Raw genomic sequence first — 21,045 nt, 5'->3', positions numbered from 1 at the left:
TATCTGCGGTCAAGAAAGGGGATGAGGGCTATTCTGGCAAGGGCATTAGCCTGACTCTGATGTGGGGCTCTGCAAGGTCTAGTCCCATGTCGGATGCTCACACCTGGAGTTAACCCAGAAGAGAGGGGCCCAGAACTGTGCGTGGGAGTGAAGTACTGGGGCCTCGAGTCGTGCAAGGCAGGACCCATCACCGTCAACCTTGCTTCCAGGGCTCAGTCTTTCTCCCACTTTCCACCTCCCACCTTGGGCTCTGGGGGACGGGCCATTTCCAGTTCTCAGGACACCCCAGGCCCTGTCACTTCTGGGCATTAACCCTGACACAAATCTTGGCTTCCTCACTGCATTTCTCACAAGAAATTAAAACTCCTCAAATGTGTTTCTCTTAGTGGTGTGACTTTTCCTGGAGTCTGAAGGAGGGGCCTGTTCCCGGGCAGGTGCCCCTGTACATGCCCAGCACCCAGCCCACTCCGTGCTTCCCCTCTGCCGGCCGCCCACCCAGATTCCCTGGGAGCTCCCAGTCCCTCTCCCTCCATCATGCCCAGTAACCCTCCCTTCCTTTAAAGACACAAGACACAAGACACCCTAGACTCAGAGACACCCTTGGACTTCAAGGCCTTAGAATTTTGCCTCAGTTAAGGCCTTGATAAAGAAATGACTCTCTGAATAATACTGTCTCTGCTCAGCTACTAAGATAACATATTTTCTCCCTTCTTATGTACTGTTTCCTCTGCCTGGACACCTGGTCCCACTTGGCCTTGCTAATCCCACCCCTTTGGTCTCAGCTGGCCTGACCATCTAAAGTTTAGGTTAGCACTTTACCTATGTGTCTCAAAAGAACTTACTGTTAAATTTTCAGGGAATTTTGTGAGCTGATTGTTAAACACAGCCATTAGTAAAAATTCAACTGTGGTAACAAATACTCAAAATTCATCACGTTGTAATTACTTGTGCATTTTGCTATTACCTATGTTACTTATGTTGCTTGTATCCATATGGTGGAAATACTATATATTTTATAGGCTTCTGTGCATCTCTCTCCAAATCTTCTTCAGTTTAGGGATATTACACTATAGCTTAGTCCATTCAAGCTGCTCTAACAGAATGCCAGCAACTGGATAGCTTATAAAAAACAGAAATTTATTTTTCATAGTTTGGAGGCTGGGAAATCCAAGATCAAGGCACTAACCCGGTTGTCTTTTGGTTCACAGCTAGCACCTTCTGTCTTCTATGTCCTCACATGGTGGAAGAGACAAGGGAGCCCTCAGGAGCCTCTTTTATAGGACACTAATTCATTCATGTGGGCTCCACCCTATGACATAAGCACCTCCCAAAGGCCCACCTTCTAGTGCCATCATCTTTGGGGGTTAGGATGTCAACATATGAATTTTGGGGGGACACAAACATTCAGACCATAACACACCAGTAGCTTGAAATCAGCCTTTGTGGGTATGTTTACATCACAAAAACTGGCAAATAATATAAGTCAGGGATTGACTTACTATTGTGTTACTTTCTAAATTTAAGTGATAGGGAAAATATTAAAAAATGCAGATTACATTTAAAGTTGTGCTTATAGCTATGATATTGTGAATAGCACAAAAAATTGAGGAAATATTCATTCAGTATTCAAAACCTATTATCTAATTCAGCAAAGAAAATTTTCATGTCATTGACAAATAAAGTGAAGTTCCAACACACATTTTTATCTCCCTTCCTTTCATCGTACTTACTAACATAGACAACATTACCAGCCAATATTCTGCCGGAACCTGTTCATCAATATGTAATAACAATAGCTTGGCTCCAGACCCAAGTGCTAGCAAAAATCAATGACATCATTCTGTAAAAATCTATTGATTATATGGAATTTATAATGAAGAGTATTGTATATTTTGTTATTACTTATAAATTGTGTGCTATACATACTTTATGTCAGTAAAATTCATAAACATACACACACACCAACAAACATATTTTTTTGGAGAGTCAGTTGTTAAACATTTACCAGCAATCACTGCCCAGAATCCCCTGCTCTGCCTCCTTGACAGAACTTCCCTGCTGTGCTCAAATTGCCTGTTTGCTTATCTGGATCCCCTCAGGACTGTGGGCTCTGTGGGGTGTTCACTTATGGATACCCAAGCACTAGTCAGAATTTAGTGCTCAGGGATTACAAAATAAATATGTGAATGCAAAAGTACTTACAGGTTGCAGGAATATGTGAATGAAAAGTACTTCTGGGTCCTAATGGTAAGGCAGTGATTCCTGCCCTCTTTGTCAACCTGTGAAGAGGCAGTGGGTTTTTGACCATGGAACCCTGCATGACTGGTCCTAGGGGGGGAGCCAGCACAGGCTTTCCCTTCTCTCTGCTTCTCTGTCCAGACCCAGGGGGTTGCCCTGTGCTGAGTGGGCTCTCTTCAGTATCCCACTTGCCGCCAGATGGCTCAGAGGCCAGCAGGGGTGTGAGGAAAATTCAGGACGCCAAGTACACCCAGGTAGGTGGGAGTAGGATGCAGTGGGTCACAGAGTCAGGCTGTAAGCCCCTTGAGGGCAGAGGGCAGATCTCATTACCGTCTCATCCCCAGAAACTGCTCTGCCTATGACCAAGGTGGCCCTGTGTCATGGGGCCCATGCTCACTCTGCTCACCTCCACTGGCCTCCTCTCCTCCCATTCTCACTCCTCCCGGCTCCTGCTGCATATCACGCATCCTCCAGCTTCAGGGTCTTTGCATCTACCATCCCCCTGACTGCTCTTCCCCAGAAATCCACACGGCTTGCCAATGAAGTCAGTTCCCCTTATCAGAGAGGATTTCCTGACCAGTGTAGCCCTCAGAAAATGTGCTCTGTGTTCCTTATCCTGCTTTTCTTCATGGCTTTTCCCACCAAGGGATGGTACACTTGGTTATTTTCTGCCTCCTCTCTCTCAACTGTACACTCCATGGGCACAAGATTCTTTCTGTTCTATTCCTCACTCTACCCCCAGAATCCAGAACAATATAAGTGGATATATGGTCATCACTGAGGCAATGCTGACTGGCTCATAGCCTAAAAGAATTCTTTTGTCAGAACTAGACACCAAATCCAGCTCTCTACTCTCCTAAATCTATTTGGTCCCAGCTCATGTTTTCTCTGACTGGTAATCTGAAAACATATATAGCTTTTCTTCTTCCTCTGGGGTTAGCCCCCAGTCCAATGGGAAGTGTCGCCTTTTCTCCAGAGGAGCCTGAAACTCTCTACCCATTGCCAGGCAGCACACTAAGTGGCACACCGGCAAGCCGGACAGCCTGAATCCAGTCCCGGCAGCCCCTGAGGCCAAGGGTGCAAGCTGGTCAGTCACACTCAGCCAGGAGGGGTGTCTCTCTGACCTGCAGATGCCTTTATTTTATTTTTAAAATGCATCCAACATTCAGAAACTGAAACATTTCACAGTTCAGAAGATCCTGCCATAGCAGGCCTGCATTCAGCATGGTGCGGTCCTCAGAGCTGAAAAGCTGGCCCAGTTTGAGTTCAGCTCTTCAATTTTCCAAGGTCCTCACCACTCTTGTAACATTTGCTTTGCTGTCCCTGAAATAAAGCATGCTGTGGTAACTTTTCTCCTCACACTAGCTGTGGGACTTGAGCAAGGCTCTTCACTTCCCTGAGACCCTTTCATCTGTGAGTCAGCACCCCCAACTGCCCCCCATCAGTCTGCGGTGAGGATTGGATGAGAAAGCTGGTGGGAAGCAGAAGGTGCTCTGCTGTTCCCGCACGTGCTGTTTCCCCACTTCCTCTCTGCTGAGCCCGGCTCCCAGTCCCCACAGCTTCTGTCTATGGATGCTGCTTCACAGCTGGACCAGGTGTGTCCCTGCTTAGCAGCTGGTCTGTCTCCCAGGTGGGGAGAACTGTGGGCAGTCCCTTGCTGCTGGCACACCTGTGTCACTGCATGGTCTCCACTCTGGAAGAATGCATACATCATGGTGAAGGGATGGCTGGTGTGTAGGAGCTGGGCTTGGCTTCAGAACAACTAAACATGAGGTTTAGCCAATGGTCAGCCGCCTTCCTCTGGTGACCACCAGACAGATGATTGACACTGAGAAGAAGTCTTCCCTTTCCAATCCTCCCGTCCTTGTTCTAGAACCAGGTACCATAGCAACTGCTGATGAAGTTAGCTGAGTTAGCTCAGCTTTGCTAGGAAATAGCTACTTCTTGCTTCTGGGGGCTGTTAAGCTAGTGCACCTTTTAAAAGGTTTTAAAGTTTTAATGCTTCTTGAAATAAAGCACTCCTCCTATTCCAAAATGAACTGCACTTTGCGTGGATTTCCCAAGATTTTTTTTCTTTGAATCACAAAAGTAATCCGTCCATATATTTTATGGAAAAATTTGGGAAATATATAAAGACACAGAAGGAAATAAACCTTCCATAATCATTGTTAATATTTAGATTTGTATCATGCCAGACTTTTTTTTCTGAATACTCTCAATCATATATATGGTCTATCTATCTATGTATCTTCATGTGTGTATTTTCCATGTGTACATGTCAGAGTCTTATTATATATACTTTATAGCACACAGCGTAAGGCCTGGCAAATAATAGACAATAAATAAATATTGCCACTGCTAGTGTGTATCTCTTATTGAGTGCCATTTTATGGATGAGAAACTTGAGGCTCAGAGAGATTATGCTTCTTATCAAAGGTTACAAAGGTAGTCAATGAGATGGACAAATACCTGTTTTTGTATTTTGTACAACAAAATGCACATTTACTGGTTTAAAAGTTTTTCAAAAATTGATTTGAGTGCCTTACTGCCTACTCAGGTGAGAATTTTTACTGAAAATGATGTAAAAACATACGGGATTTGTGTGGAGAGAAAATAGGAATGTTGATGTGTCTGACAAACATTAATGGCAGCTGGAAAACATCAAGAAATTGCAAAAGCACATAACATGAAGCCTGCTTTAAAAGGCTCACCAGTGACATTTCATGGCAACATCAGCCATTGTGGGTGTGACAGGTGGGGATCACGATCTTGGTTGGTAATGAGTCCGCATGAGGATGGGCTTACTTCCTAGGAAGGACTTCGGATGCTGAGCCGCCGTAAGACCACTTACCAATTTGTCTTTGAGAAACAGGCGTTATCGAAATGTCACCAAGTCCTCAAATAGCACATTTACATCTCTAAAATCTTTGTGGTTCAGAAAGATCACTGGCAGATGAAAATGAAAATGCTCAGGGTACCTGAATGTGAAGTAACTTGAATTGTATTGCAGTTAGGGGTCTCCCAATTTCCCTCCTTCTCTGAGCCTCAGTTTTTCCAAGTGTCAGTTGGGAATCATAATACCTGCCTCCTCGGGATAGTGTGGGGTGGAGAAACAATACACGTGTAGGTTTTGGCTCAGGGTCTTGGTCACAATAATAATACCCTTTATGAAGCTGTAAATGTAAGGTGGTCTAGAACACAGGCTGTGAGGTTAGATCTGGGTAACAATCTTGGTTCTGTCATTCACCAGCTGTGTCACCTTGGGCGAGTTATGTAGCCTTCCTGAGCCTCCCCAGCGGGGTTAGTAAAGCCTAAGCACTAACATATGTAATACCTGGCCCAGAGCAGGCATCCAACAGCAAATATTATCACGAGGCCGAGGCCCTCCTTGCTTTCTCCTGGTCACATCTGTCTTGCCTTTATGACTCTTGTAAAGCTTGAACTGCATAATGTAGCACTTGATTATACACTGCCGTGCATTGTCCTCTTGTCTTTTTCTCACGTGGTTAACTTGGGTTTTTATCTTGAGGCTCAGACCTTTGAAGGCACCATCTGGAATGCAGACTTTTTTAGTATTCCCTCCAAGGACTCATGTATGTGCCTGCTCAATAGATCTTTGTCGCCTTGAATTGTGTCTGATAGGTGACTCTTTCCTTGCTGATTTCTCAGGGTTTCACCCAGATTGAGCGGAAAGCTTTGGGAAAAATTGCAGAAGCCTGCCCAAGTTCCCAGGGACCTAAGCTCTTGGCACTGCTGAAATGACAAATGGAGAAGCTGAAGGGCTCGAGCACCACCATGGGCATCGACAGCCAGGGGCAGGTGCTGCTCAGTCCCCAGCCCCAGTCCTCCTAGTTGCCTGACTCCATAGCAGGGCCTGGGGCTTTGCAGACAGCTGTGGCCTTAAATGGCACCAGGGTTTAAGATGTCTCTCTTATTTACGTAGCTGCTGTTTTAATGCCTACAGCAGGTCCTTCTGTGGTCCCAACAGGCAAAGGGGAGGAAAAGTTAAACATGAAAAAGGGAGGTGGTGGGTAGAGTAAGGATCTGGCTGTAGATTTTCAACATTTGCATTTGATTTCCCCAGCTGAGTATAAGTCACTTCCTACCCTCACAACTTCTCAACTATTTCTAGTAGTTTACTATTAGAAGAGGGACTAAAAACCCATTAAAATTAAAGAGTTGACCCTTGGAATAGCGCAGAGATGAGGGGTGGATGTGCTAATTTGTTTATCTAAAGCTGTCTGTGAACATAGTTTCATAATTCAAATTATTCATATTTCTGAGCATTGGGCTGCTTTGTAGTTGAAATTTTAACCCAAATATTTTTTCCTTGTTTGATTTTGGGGAGTGTGAAGTCATTCATTCATTCATTTAACAAATGTATATTGAGTTATGGGCTAGGTCCCATGAACACCAAGTTTGTTTACTGGGCAAATTTTGGTTAATATCCTACATGTAGGTGCATTGGCAGGTGCTAGGGATAGAACTGGGAGCCAGATAAGCATGGGTCCAAGCCTTGCAGACTGGGTGGCAAATAAGAAGCGAATGAATGGCCAGTTAAAATATATGATGCAAAGTGCTAAAAGGGATTTCATAGGGTGGTAAAGAAGTTCTTAGTAAGAACCCCATGCCTGGATTTGGGGGTTCAGGAGGAAGTGACCACTAAGCTGAGCCTGATAGAAAAACAGGAGTTGGCGAGGTGTAGCAGTGGGTGGAGGAGAGGCAGGAGGGAAACTGTTATAGGCAGAGGCAAGAGCATGTGCAAAATAACTAGTGAAGATAGGCTAGATATTATGCTGCAGTTAAAGAAAACCCCTCAAACTCTAAATGGCTTAACACAAGAAAAGTTTATTTCTCACTCAAGCAAAGTCTTATACCAGTTTGGGGCAATGTCCTCCATGGGGTGACTCTGACCCAGGATGCTTCCATCTCAAGACTCCCTCATCTGAACACAGGACCTGGGAAGACGAGGGGAGAGAGGTGCACTGCAGATTCAATGATTTAGCCTGGGCTTGATCACGCACCTTCCGCTTTCAATCCATTGGCCAGAACTAGTCACATGGCTACATCTAATTGCTACAGGGCTAGAAATGTAGGGGAGCACATGTGATATTTGGTGAAGGATGCCACCTGTGCCACACAGAGAGAGTATAAGGTGTTGGGAAACTCCAAGTTGTTCTGAATGGCTGGGCTTACTGTGTGTGTGTGTACTGGGGGAGAGAAATTGTAGGAGTGGGATAAGCTGAGGCCAGTCACAAACGGTCTTGCAAGTCATTTTAAATGTTGAGGTAAGTAGACTTTGGGGAGACATAGGAGAATTTTATTAGGGTGTGATAGAATTATATTGTCATTTCAGAAAGATCATCTTAGAAAGATCAGGCTTTTGTGTGGAGACTAGGATGGAGGGAGCAGGACTGCAGAACAGTTGAAAGCTCTTGAAGTTGATCAGGTAAGAGTTGATGGTGCTTGAACAAGAAAGGGGATGAGCCAGGTGGGTACGATCAAGAACAAGGCAGGATGTGGACAGGTGGAGCAGAGAGGAGGGGGTAAAGGGTGCAGCTCCGATTTGTGGGTTCAGCAACTGGATGGACGGTGGCTCCATTCACCTGCTTAGGAATTGCAGGAAGAGTAAGTTTAGGGGAAAGATGGTATGTTCTGTTTTGAATTTACTGAATTTTAGGGGTCTGTAGAACATCCAAGGGGAGAAGTTCAGGGGCATTTGGGTCCAGATCTACGGCTCTCATGCTTGGGAGTGTCTGGCTGTTGATGTTAATTTGAGAGTCATGAATGTTAAGGATAGTATTTGAAATTACGACAGTGGCAAGTTGAATAAAAATATTATCCCTGATCCTGAGTAGCTAAAAGTCTTGTGTGGAGTGGGTGCCAGTCAGGTATATAAAATAAATATTGCAATTCAAGGTGAATGGTATAATACAGAGGTGTGTACAAGGTTCAGTGGTAGCCCAAACTGTGGGAGCCTTAGAGAAAATTTAGTGGAAGAGGGGATAAGGCTGAGAGAGAGTCAGGGAAGGGCAGGGTACATGGAGAGAGCAGCATGGGCAAAGGCATGGAGATACATAATTAGCATTGCCCAGCCAAGGAAGTCCTCAGTTTTCTGGAGCATTTCGGTGTGTGCTCCTCTGAGAGCAGAGGCGTCAGCTGCATTTGAAGCCTTTGAGGAAACACCTGTCCATCAACATTTCAGCAGAGCACGCTGAGTACAGAATGGATTTACACACTTGAAAGGTCCATGAGAAGGTGACATCTTTTAAAAGTTTTAAACATTTTTTTATCTGGAAATTACTTTTCAAATACATGAAAAGTAGAGAAAATAATATAATGAACCCACATGTATTCATCACCCAGCTTCAATAATTATTTACATTGTGTCTTTGTTCTTTTACTGATATCTTTCTTTTTGATGGCCAGAGTATCCTCTTATACCTTCTGTTACAGAGAAAGTAGGTGGCAGAGTATAATGAACCCACATGTACCCATTGCTGAATCCCAGGAAACTTCATTTCAATCCTAGGCCATTCCCTCTGCATCCACATCCCCATCTGCCTCTTCCCTTCCCATCATGTCTCACCTGTAAGTATTTCAAAATATATATATCTGTAATAGATAAGGACTTAAACAAATATAACTGCCATATTATTATCACACTCACTGAAATGAACACTCATTCATAAGATGGCATTTTGGAAACTTTGGGAAGGTGTTTGGAAAAGCCAAACAATCCTATGGCCATGCATAAATGTACTTCAGGTAGCAATTTTGGATGTTCAGGTTGGTATAGAGCTGATTCCTTCAACCAGACCACACTGGACAAACCAGGGTGGCCAGAAATGGGGAAGGAACTAGAGTGAATTTAGGCCAGAAGGAGCCGGGTGGGGGGTGGGCAGAGGGAGCCCCCTCAGGCCTACTGGGTGTCCCTGGCAGGCAGAAGGCATCCATCCCAAGGAGAGAAAGTGGGAGAAGGGGTAGAGTGGGAAACAGAGAGAGGAGGTGGGAGGAGAGAGAGGGGCTGACACTGAGAAAGAAAAAGAGGAAGGGGAGAGCAAAAATAAATAACGACTGACACCCGCGGCGTGCCAGGTGTCAGGGGTGCTGCCTCTGCCCCTCCAGGTGTCCAGAAGAGGGGCTCCTCCAAACTCACCTGGTCTCTTGCTCACCCCTTCGGTGAGTTACTCTGTTGGGGGAGCCAGGAGAGGAGCAGGCCTGTGTGTCTGCGTGTATTTATAAGGAAAGAGGGCTGCGTGTCTGGCAAAGAGGGGAAAGGCCCCACCAGTGCCCACGGGGGCAACCTCCATCGGGCCTCGGCAGAGCTGGGCAGGTGGTGTCTGCAGGATGGTGTCCGCCAAAGGGCGGGCGAAGGAAGGCCGCAGAGCCGAGGGGCTGGTCCTCGCATCGGAGGGGTGCTGCGAGGCAGCGGTCTCCCCAGTTGGGCTCGCATCCGTGCTGAGGGGTCCCACATAAAGCGTGTCCCAGCATCCTCCAGCCTGGGAGGCGGCCTCGCTGGTTTGGGCCGAGCACCCCTGCTAGAGGGCGGGAGCGGCCCAGGGTCTGGGGAGGTGACCTGGGGAAGTAGGGGTCTTCGGGTCTCTGTAAATCTGCGGGGTGGCCCATGCGGGGCATAGCCCCGTGGGGAGGGACCTGCGGGCCAGACAGGGCCTTCCTTCCTCGAGGGCTTGGGGGTGGGAGTGATGGGAGCACTGCCAACCGGTGCCGCCAGTTCCTGATGAAGTCCTGGGCCCGCGCCCTCCTGGGGCTTTCTCGGTCCACCGATCAGGCCTGCTTTAAGTGGACATTTGTAAAGGGCTTCTTTCTGGACGTTGTGGACTGCACGAGGCCTGTGGCCCAGTGAGGACCCTGACCCAGGGAAGTCTCTGCTCTTTTTTTCACTAGACAAGGCACAGGTTGGAGGTGAGTAGCCTTCATTAGAATCAGCACAATGACTGGTGGCCACCGGAGGCCCTGGGGATAAAAGTCACCAGCAGTGCGGCTTCCCAGGCAGGTAGCTGATGGTGAGCACACAGCAGAAGGAGGTGAGTGGAATTAACCAGATCATGGGACTTGTCATCTTCTGCCAATAGTAATAAATGAACACATTCTGCTCTTCTTACGTACTTGGGACTGTTTTAAGCATTGTTCTATTGCATCTCATGCATGTTCTAAATATGCATTATCTAATTTCATAACATTCTTCCTTATTTTACAGATGAAGAATCTGAGCCGCTCAGAGATGACATCACTTGGCCAAGGTCACACAGCTTCTGCAGCCAGTGTTCTGTTTGGCCTTTGTGAAGCAGAGGGAACACACATTGCACTTTTCTGAAGGAAAAACAAGCTGATGTCAGGGATTCCTTCAAGAAAGCAAATTTCACGGCCATTGTTGAGATCACCACCCAAATGTCCCAAACGCTGAATGCACTTCTGTGTCTCAGCACATGGCATAACTGATGTTCACCATAATGACCTTCAACTACCAAGGAAAGGTTAATTTGTATCTTGCAAGATCTATTTAATAAGGGGGTTGGTGGTGGTGGTGAGCAACAAGTTTTAAAAAGATCTCTGTCAAAACCAAATTACCCAAGTTAAAAACTCCTTCTAGAAGACACTTAGCTTTAAACGTTACCCCCTCTGGAGGGGCTCCGCCCTTATGTCGCCAGTACTGCTGCTGCATCTGAGAAACAGGAACGAGCAGCGTCTCGCCATTATTTCTCTGACAAGCTCTCCCAGAAGATGGTGGGGATCATGTGGTGAAGTTCTCTTTCTTGCACCAGTCTCAGTCTGAAATTCCCCACACGCTTGCGGCCTTGTCCTGCTGGGCAGCCGGCAGTTTCCCCAGCACTTGCCCTGGCATCTTGCCCCCTTTACACAAAGCAATCACTGTTGCAGAAAATGAGGGTCCTGTGACCATTTGGCACCATCCCCTGCCTGGCATTTGCGTGGGAGAAGGAACTTTCTCTCTCCCTGACAATGGATTCTGATCACAAACCAGCCCTTTTCAGAGAAACAGCTTCCCATAGAATGACTTTTGCCCACAGGTAAGAACTGAGTGGTGGAACAGAAGCGGTTTCCTGCGGGAAGCCTGTTAATGTCACTGAGAAATCATTAGAAGGCCCCTGAAAGCCTCATATAGCTTTCCAAATCCCACTCTTACTGCCATCAACTCTGGTCCAGGCCTCCCTTCTTTTACGCCCTGGTCCTCTCCTTGAATTTGTTTCAAATGGTGGCATATCTAGTGCCTGGCCACTGTGACTGGCACCCTGTAGTTAGTGGTCTAGAATTCCAGACTTACCTCTCTACCTGCAGATGTAATGATCCTTTCTTATTAATAGCATTTCCTTGGGTTACCTTACTAAGAAATTAACATTGACACAATGCTATAAACCAAACTATAGGCTTTACTCAGATTTCCTTCATTTTTCTATTAATGTCCTTTTTTTGTTCTAGGAGACTGCATTGCATCATGTCTCTGTGATCTGTGAGTTTTTTTTTTTTGTTCCTTATTTTTAATGGCCTTGACCTTTTCAAGTGTTTTATTGAAGATCCCTCAAGTTGACTTTATCTGAGGTTTTTCTCATGGTTAGACCAGGGTTTTGGATTTTCTGGAAAAATGCCACACAGGTGAAGTGCCTTTGCTCTTCAACCCATATCAGGAGGTACGTGATATCAATATGACTAATCAGTGGTGAGGCTAACCTTAATTACACAGGTAGGGTGACTGCCTGGTTTCTCCACTGTAAAGTTACTGTTTTTCCCCTTTCTAGACTCTGCCTATTGGAAGTGAATCACTAAGTTAAGCCCACACTCAAAGGGAGGGAAATGAAGTTATTCTTCCTGAAACAGGGACAATTTACATATATAATTTGGAATTCTTCTGTAAGGAAGATGTGTCTCTTCTCTGTAGTTTATTCATGTATTCAGTTATTTATTTATATTAGTATGGACTCATGGATGTTATATTATTTGAGTTATAATCCAATACTTTCTGAGATTCTTGCTTAAATTGTTTTAGTTTTGGTCAGTGGAATTCTTTCAGGTTGGTTCCTGTGTCTTCTTAACATGCTCCGAATTAAAAAAAAAATTTCCTTACCTTCTGGCATTCTAGAATGCTCCAGGCTCACCTGGTATTTTCCCCTCTTCATCCCTGGGAGCAGTTCTTTCTCTGGGGAGCCCTGGTTCCTTTTACTGGAGAGTGGTATTGGGAAACCAGGCTCTGACTGCTCGGTGTGCTGGTTGCTGTTGGGTGTCATAGCTTCTACACCCTATTAGTGGACAGAGTTAGGGACTATATGTGTGTACACTAACCCATGTGTTTGCATATACCTCTATGCATTTCTGTCTACTGTATATTAAAATAAAAATGAATTCCTATGGACATCTCCAACTCTAATCCAGCCCCACAGGATTCATGCTGCCTCCCCCCTTCCCTCGTTGACAGTTCTTTATCTGACAGTGAGAAACCTGGGTTCCATTGCCTGCAATTTATATACATACTTGTTTCAACCCCAGTTACATGCAGCTTCAGAACTGCTATTCTACATCCCTATGAAAAACAAAATTTTAACTAGAATACAGTGTGTTCATATCATTCTTTTTGTCTTTAGCCTTACAGATTCCAGTCAAAACATCATCTTCCAAATTTACTTAGGTTAGCTCCTTTTTTCCCCTTCCTGACGGGCACATCTTTATATTTTCCAAGCATTTCTGCATCTGGCTTCACCTTTGATGGAGTCACTACCGTCATGTGAGGGAAGAGGGATCGTGCTGTGTGGAGGTTGCATTGGTTGCCTCCTGTCCCAGGATCAGTTGAATCCATGGTTAGAATTTGGGACTTTGGGCTTTGCTGGACCACACTGCCTTTCCTGCTGCTGTTTGCTTGGTGGGTCTAGGCTGCAGGGACAGCTGTGACATATATATCTGGTTAAAGGAGAAAGTGAAGTCTGCTGAACAGTTGTCTCTCCCTGAGGCAGAATCATCAGATGTCAGGGGGAAGGAAGCTGAGAGATTTCATGGTTTAACCTACTGCTCTTACAGGTGGGGAAACTGAGGCCTACAGAAGTGATGTGACTTGTCCCAGATGAACTGGCTGGTTAGAGCCATCAGTGGGGACAGGATCCACGGCTCTGCTCTCTCATATCTGTGCTCTCCTCACCACTCCGTGGGGAGCTACAGAGTCAGAGGTCAGAGCTCTGCAGGAAAAAGCCCTTTGCAATTGCTTAAACAGGTGAGCCAATTCACCACCATTTCCTGAATAGAGAGCTAGGTCTCAGAGCATTCCTTCATACCTTGTGCATTCTGAAATGGGGAGAGAGCTGATGAAGAAATGACTGATAGGTCTGGAAATTTGGTTCCTATATATCACACAGTAGTGACTTCATCCAAAAGTGGTGACTTGAGTTGTCTTGTGAATTCCAGAGCTACCATTTAAAAAATTTTTTTAATCAGTGTCATGTCCTCTTTTGGCATCTCCCAGTACCTAAACAAACGGACAAGTATAGTATCTGTTCTGCCCAGGTAACGGGGTCATTTTAAGGCTCTCTACCTAATTGAAGGAAGGAATCAAATCTTTTTTTTTCTTTTTCTTCACTGACTGCTGATTTCCTGATCCCCAGCATAGTACATGGAACACAGTAGGGATTCAGTATTAATGGAATGAAACACAAGAAGGATCAATGAGATGCTTCCGGTCAGAGTACTGGTTACCTCTAAAGAACTATACACATGTAAGGGGTTGTTAATGCATTAACTGACGCTCTGGCCTTGGGCGAGTTGCTTAACCACTCTGGACTTCTCAGCGTTCCCATTTGCAATATAAGATGCCCCAGGCTCATCTTGTATTTTGAATTAAACTCGATGATCTCTAAGGTCCCTTTCAGATCCCTAATTCTGTAAGTTCAGTGTTCATAAAGAGTATTGTGAGGATTTCAGACAGATTTAGGATACAAGAATATCACAAACCATCATGGGCTAGAACAAGGATTCTTTCCCTGCGTGAATTCTAGTTGATTGGCAGCATGGAATGCCGTGTTGTGAAGGACTCTGAGGGTCTGCGGAATAGAGTTATAATGATTGATTAGTGATATCTGTCATGGGCACAGGATACAAAGCAGTAGCAAGAATGCCAAACATCTGCTCTCTCCATAGATGCTCAAAACAGTAGCTGGAATTTCTGGGAGAAATGTTGTTTTTCTTTGCATGGTAATGGAGAGACCACTTGAGTGAGGCCGGGGTTACCTGGAGGTCAACCCAGAGCTCTGTAGACTTGTAGTAAAACATCTTTCTGACTTTCATTGCCTCTTTTTATTTATCAGGCAAATAAAGTTAACATGATTAATTAACTGATCCTACAGACGTGAAATCCACTTTTACCTCCCTGAGACTCAAATGGATACACGGCCTCTGTTTTGAGGTAAATGAGAATGTAGAATGGTATAAAAATTCTATACATAAACATGAACCCATTCACCCATTAAATACATGCCAAACATCTCCAGCGTGTCAGGCGGGCCCAGGTAAATGCATGACACCAAACACACAGATGACCCCTCTGGGATTAAGGCCTTTCCCCCTTGTTTCCTTAAGAGTGGTGGCCAAACTGCTGACTCGTCAGTATGTGTGGGTCCATGAGCTTTCTGAATGTAAGCCTTCTTTCCTCCAGTTGGCGCTAGTGATGAGGAAATGCTAAGTTTTGGGTTTAACTCTCATAATTCCTGAAGGAAATATGCAAATGAGGATCCTTCCATCTCTCATTGCAGAGAGGATGCCAGCCAGCCAAGGAGAGACCTTCACAGTCCCCTGGTACCATCCTATTGCTCAATGTGCCTTTGAAACCCGAGGATGTCCCCATTCTTGCCTGCCGATGTAGAAGGGTGGAGCATCCTCTGCATCTTGGTTTGGGAGTTATGTGTATTGATCTCCACCTGTCATCACTTTGTGGCTGTCCAGAAGTCCATCACGTGGATGAGTGACATGGCTGCCCTGTTCCTCTTCTCCCTCTAGGGTTACCTTTGCATAGTAACATCAGCTTCCAGTTACCCTCCCTCAAAACTGGTCTTTATCTACTGTCCAGGCAGTTCCTGAAAAGGCCTCACTGAGTGAGTGAGTGATTACTCCAGGACCTGAAATAGCTTTTTTCCTGTCCCAGATATGACACAGTCACTTCCCCAATAGAGCCATCACTCCAAGAGGAACAGGACGTCCTTGTAACAGAGCCAAAAGAGTCACATGATCAGACAGCCAGGGGCCTCCTGGGACTTGTTTCCCCTTAAGTTGTTGGCCAGGACTTGTCCACAAAAGCATATGTATGACAGACCCTGGGAAGCCATCCCAAATCTGCCCTCTGATAGGGTTTCAGTCCAGAGCAATTTCTCCAGGGAACAAATGTTAATGAATGAATGGCTGGGAGGGTGATGGGGGAGAGTCCTGTGGAGCATCTTTGGTGGCCATATGCACGTGTGTGCCTCTGCACTAGGAGAACTGGGCAATCCTCTCTGCCATTCTTCTTGCTCCTGGCAGCACCCCTCTAGGAGGACATAAAGTTTGGACAGGCAGCCCAACTTGCTGATTGGGGAATTGTTGGCTTAGTCTGGAGTCAGCTGAAGTAGAGAATGGGAAGCAGAGGGAGGAAAGGTTTTCCATAGAATTTGGGTCAGGCGGAAGAGAAGAGACATTTACTCAGGATGAACCCCAGCCCTAGCTCTAGCTTCAGACCCCCTGACTTTGTAGACAGTCAAGTTTTATTGGGAAGTTACCAGGCACTCCAGGGGGAAAATGTGATTTAGGCAGCTGCAAAGGAGCAGTGGTGGGGGAGCTGAGAAAAGTCTTCAAGAGGCCCAAAGAAGGGGGAAATTAGCTGAGTCAGAAGCCAGTAAGAGGAACCTGAACTAAAGGAACTTGGTCTGTAGAGTCAGAGGGAGCCTCACACTGGGAGAGTTGATTTTTTTCTTTAATTTTGAATTTCTGGTGCCATAAAAATTTTTAGGAGACGTAAGTGATTTTATATTTATTTAGTCAAAGCTTCTGGTCAACTAAAAGCCACCTAGTGGGTGAATGTGAGAATTCCCAATCAGACTAGGAAAACCCTCCAGAATGCCAGGAATGTGGATGGATTTTCTAGGGCCATGCAGTTTTGCTGCTCAACTCTTTCTCTTCTCTCCAAGAATGAAAGGCAGATAAATCCAAAAGCAGATAAAATCCAATAGCAGATGATATTTTGACCTCTGGAGGAATTGAAGCTGACCATCAGCCAGGCAAAGTCACATATCTTGGAATCCGTCCTGGGAAGGAGGGGAAGCCATCAGGGCTGCATTGGTTGGAGTGCACAGTTGCAGACAACAGAGTTCACTGTAGCTACTTCAAGCAGGAGGGAATTTATTTGGAGACACTGGGAAGCTTGCAGAATCTTCTGAAGGACTGGAGAAGCAGGCTCTAGGCTGATCCTCTATGAACAGCTCCCGAGCCACACTGCAGGACCGGGGCAGTTGGGAGCTGTGACCACTGCCAATCACAGAACAATGCTTGCCTCTGCTGCAGGCGGGGTTCTGTCACTGCTGCCTCCAGTCCCAGAAACCTGCCATACCTGCCACCACCTGGTCCCATAAAATATGTGCCTGCATCCCTCCTGTTTCCTCATGTAGCTCACTTCCAAATCAAAGTCTTATGTATGCACATCTAAGTGGCAAAATCTTAGCCACATGTCTATACTCAGCAGCAAGGGAAGCTGAGAAATGTCTACACACACACACACACACGGCCAATGTGAATATCCTTAAAATATGGTGATATTATGCACAGTCTTTTGAGAAGTCAGGAATACATATACTGGCTACAAGGGGTCTATGAGCTGTGGCCTGAGATACTCAGGAAAAGACAGTGTGAGGAAAGTGCCCCACTGTGTGGGTGATGTGTGAGCCTCCCTCAGTAGCAATATGCTCCGTTGGTCTTAGATGAAATGGAGAAGTAAGAAATGCTTGTGTTCTAGGTTCTTCACTCAACCAGCCCAAACTGTCATCACCATTTATTTATTTTTAAGATAGTTCCAAAAAGATTTGAGTCACCAGGCTGTTGTTTTGCATACTACAATAGGAGTTCATTTTGGGCATTATGAAAGAGGTGAACAGTTGCACACATGGCTTCTAATTTTGATGGAGAGTCAGGAAAACATCTACTTGCACCAACATTATAGAAATGTTATGAAAAGTACCAAATGAATGGGGCAGATAGCAGCCATCAAGGAGCTCAGGGGACCTGTGGGTTGGGGGTGGTCAGGGTGGCTTTTTGGAGGAAGCAGGACTGAAGATGGACCAACAGTGGGCTGGATTTAGATAGGTAGTCCTGAAGAGTGGGAATGAGGTGGGTGATACTCAGAGCAGGCAGGGGTGTGTATATACACTTCCCATTGGAGGAACCATCAGTTACAAGCCTAGAAATAGTGCTGTGTTTGCATAGAAGAATTGTAGGCAATAACAATAGAAACTTGACTTGGGAGCATGCTTTGGAGAGTCTTGGTTGCCCCATGTATTAGACCTACTTTAGTTTCCAGCAATAGAAATCAAATTCAAATTAAGATAAAGGGAATTTATTATTTAATCGAATTAACAAGTCCAAGGGCATGAATTTGAGGTATGGCTAGATCCAGGTGCTCAGCTGATGTCATCAGGACTCAGTCTTTCTAAATCTCTCAGCTCTGGGTTCATCTGTATTGGTTTCATTTTCCCACAGGCTTTCTCCTAGTGGTGGTTCCTGGCAGCTCCAGACTTACATCATCTCAGTTCAGCCATCTCTTGCTTAATAATTCTAGCAGAGTTCTAAGGACTGAGGCTTGGTGATTGGCTCAGCCTGGGTCATGAGCAACCACCCCCTACCCCCACCAGAACTGTAACCACAGCCAGGGGAATGTGGGGTTTCTCACTGACCAAGTCTGGGACATGGCCCAAGAGGGCAAGTTCTGCTCTACCCTAACCACATGGAGGAATGGTCACTGTAGCAGATGCTATTGGTCCCCTATCCTTATCCCTGTGGCCCTTCCCATTTCAGTGAATGTTGACTCAGTTTCCAACTCAGTTTCCAGTTAACACCTGCATCTCTTTGCTTGAGGGCTTTCTCTGACCCCCTGAACCCACCTGCACACATTCCAGACAGGCCAGAAGTTCTGAGAAATGAACACCTCCTAGGATCAGTCCTCAGCCAATGGCTGATGGAGGTGGTATACAAATACTCCAGCTCTCTTGTCACTTGAATGGAAATACTCCAAAGCTCATGCTATAGTGTTTCCATGGGATCCCCAGTGGGATTAAGTTCCAGTTGCCCGGAGTGCTCTCTTGAATTACAACATACCATTTATTGACTTCCTTTCCTTTCCCATCTCATTTTCCTACTTCCCTACTGGTGTTTCCTAAGATCACCTTCTAAGGAAACTATTCACACTTGAACCTGTGTCTCAGAAACCCCAACTAAAGTATTCCCCAATGGAAGACTGGGGTGCTATTGCCAGAGTAAAGGGAAGTGGATACAGAGTAAGCAGAAACAATTTATGTCAGCTCCCCTTGGTTGAAAGATTGGGCCCTTTTGTTTTCTTGCCTGTGAGTTGTCTTCCTCATCCTAGGAATGGACAGCAATTTCCCTGAGGGGAAGGACACAGCTTGTTCACTGTGGCAGTCCCAGAATTGGTGCACAACAGATGCTAAAACAATATTTATTGTACTGAATTGAGTCTTATAGGCAATGAAGAAACATCACAGAATTTTGTGATACAGAGCTGGCAGAATGTGTTTTGTTTTTCCATTAGAGAAAATAACCTGGAGGCACTGTGCAGAATACTTCAGAGAGACAGAAGCCAGGGAGATTCATCCAGTGGCAGTCATAGTTTGGGCATGAGGTGGTAAGAGTCTCTGGTGTAGAACACAGTGACTGGTGCATGATAAGTGCCCAGTAAGCGCTTGTTGAATGAATGAAGGCTGGCATTGTGTGGGGGTCAATGTCATTCAGCTGATACTTAAAGGTAAGTTGAGTGACTGAGGTGGGGCTGCTTGGTTGAACAGAAAGCTGGAATACTTCAGGTTAAGGGACTTCATGAGGAATTAGGCCACAGACAGAGCACTGCAAGTGGAGAGCCCTTACTTTCAGATTATTGCTGTGTGACCACTGATCCACATTTCCTTTTCCTCCTGGGCACATAGCTGTACTACATTTTCAGACTCTCTTGCAGCTAGGTGTGGATATGTAACTGAGCTCTGACCAATGGAGTGTGGGTGAAAGTGTCATATGCCACCTCTAGACCTGGCTCCTAAAGCGCCCCCTGTGATCTATCACAATCGCTCTTGTCTTTTCTTTGCTGGCTGGATGCTGAAGATGCAGTGGAGGACTCCACGGCCTTAGGAGAGGACAGAGCCGCCAGAGTGAAGGGGTGTGGGCCCCTCAATGTCTGTGTGGAGCAGAGATCCTCACCCTTAATTTCTCATTGGTCTGAACAGGAGTGAGAAATAAATCTATACTGTGTTAAGCCACTGAGATTTTGTATTGCTACAGAGTAGTCATTAGTTATCCTATTATAGGACAACTCATTTCAAACCAGGAAGGAAGAGAGTGGAGGCCAGTATCACCAGTTAGGGCAGAGTCCTGGCTGTAATTTTCCTGCCATAAACTGAAAACAAACAGAGGTGCCCACAGACGTAGGAAGTTGGGAGTGAGAGCTGACTGGCGGGGAGGATTGGGGCCCCTTCTAAGTACGAAGGTTTTATAGTGACCAGGATGTCCAAGTGGAAGTTCAGCAGGCAGTTGGAAGGATGCCAGGCCTGAGATTTGGTTAGAATCGTTACTCATGGAAGTGGTCGCTGAAGCACAAGGGGAATGGCCTACTTGAGGGAGAACGTGTGAAGGGACAATGGTGGGTGTCCAGGACTGACTCTTTCCAGAGTCAGAAATGGCAGAGGAGCTTTTAAGGGTGCAGTCTGAAAGGTAGCAGACATACAAGCTAAGGGCCGAGGAAGATTTAAGTAGTAAGAATCATATTCTGAAGAGATTACACTGTCATACAGGAGAAAGTCAGAGAGGACCTTACTTCCCCAAGGACAAAGATGAACTGAGAGAAAGGTCATGGTGTGAGAGTGGAAGTAGGGAGGAGCTAAGAAGATAAACCGATGGTTTCTAAAACTTAATAAAGCTGCCCACATGGTGACTGGCTGGCAAGTTCTGTGGTGGGGAGCTGGGTGACCTTGCTGCACCCTGGAAGTGAGCTTGTTGGGCAGAGGCTCTCCAGGCATCCCTTGGAGTGATTTGCACCAGGGGACAGGGAACGGGGAGTTGCTTTTGTATATGGATGTCTGAAGTAGGGGACAGAGAAGGACAAAGGAGGGGTAGAATGAGGTCCCTGTGAGCAGAAAAGGGTCAGGGCTCAGCTAGATTTGGGTATAACTGCTAATGGGATCTTGCCTTGTATGCAGAATCTGGCCAGGTCCAGGAGATTAGCTAGATTATATACTCTGCGGTTCCTCTGGTCATATGAGCATGCAACAAAGGCAAGCTGTTTCACCCTGTATGAGCAGTGCGGATTTGGGCACACTTTTATTAAGCTTCAGTTTCTTCATCCATAAAATGGGGCTTAAATTTACTACTACCCCAGAGGACCATTAGTAGTATTAAATCCAATAACATTCAGTGATGCATATAAAACATATGGTGCTGAATAGGGCTCAGTGAATGGTAGCTTAGTTTCATTTCACAGCGTGACATTAGGGATGCTAGGAATAAGTGTTATTAACTGACACGTTGCATAGAATTTTGCTTTGTGAAAAACTT

At 45.7% G+C, this 21,045-nt stretch overlaps 1 long non-coding RNA gene across 4 annotated transcripts in view; it reads left to right on the top strand.

Moving 5' to 3' along the window:
• Positions 1 to 14,593, top strand: part of LOC118926389 (uncharacterized) — a 40,464-nt gene extending 25,871 nt beyond the window's left edge. Inside the window, exons 2-6 of one of the 4 annotated variants that reach the window (XR_005030442.2) lie at positions 2,380 to 2,492; positions 10,147 to 10,286; positions 10,460 to 11,288; positions 11,698 to 11,906; positions 12,015 to 14,592. This is a non-coding gene — a long non-coding RNA (uncharacterized LOC118926389). Of the gene's footprint in view, positions 1 to 2,379; positions 2,493 to 7,594; positions 7,688 to 10,146; positions 10,287 to 10,459; positions 11,907 to 12,014 lie in introns of all 4 variants that reach the window. The other 3 variants (XR_008992441.1, XR_005030441.2, XR_008992442.1) reach the window with 3 other exon arrangements.
• Positions 14,594 to 21,045: the final 6,452 nt, after the last annotated feature.

Source organism: Manis pentadactyla, chromosome 11 (genome assembly GCF_030020395.1).
Source record: "Manis pentadactyla isolate mManPen7 chromosome 11, mManPen7.hap1, whole genome shotgun sequence".
Taxonomy (NCBI): domain Eukaryota; kingdom Metazoa; phylum Chordata; class Mammalia; order Pholidota; family Manidae; genus Manis; species Manis pentadactyla.
The sequence above is the reverse complement of the archived record's forward strand: the minus strand, read 5'-3'. Positions and strand labels throughout refer to the sequence as shown.